Raw genomic sequence first — 496 nt, forward strand, 5'->3', positions numbered from 1 at the left:
GACTTAAGTTGCAGCCGACAGCAACCATATGGCGAATTGTAAAATAACAGAGAGAGAGAGAGAGAGAGAAATAAGAAAAAAATTGAAAAGTTGAGATAGATTGAAATTCGGATAGATTCATCATATTATTGAAATCTTCTTATAGATTACTAGATATTAATAAACCTATGTAAATGTAGAATGCGTTTGTAATAGAGAAACACACAAGAGAGATCCCACTTGGATTTTCTAAATGGTAGCTTAGAATGATTTAGATGGCCCGAGTTGCCAAGTAGTATTTTTAAGAAATTTGATTAATAAAATAAAATCCAAAGATTATTGATAGAATGGTAATGTGAAATTAGGTTAGCTTAGGCATTTTTGAATAAAATAATGTATATCTATGAAAAATAAGAAGCTTATTCTTCTCTCCAGAAGATCCCCTTTTCACACATTTAATAAATTTTATCTTCCGATGGCAATTTAAAGATTGCATCCTCTTAGTTAACATAGCCAT

Source organism: Belonocnema kinseyi, chromosome 7 (assembly GCF_010883055.1).
Source record: "Belonocnema kinseyi isolate 2016_QV_RU_SX_M_011 chromosome 7, B_treatae_v1, whole genome shotgun sequence".
Taxonomy (NCBI): domain Eukaryota; kingdom Metazoa; phylum Arthropoda; class Insecta; order Hymenoptera; family Cynipidae; genus Belonocnema; species Belonocnema kinseyi.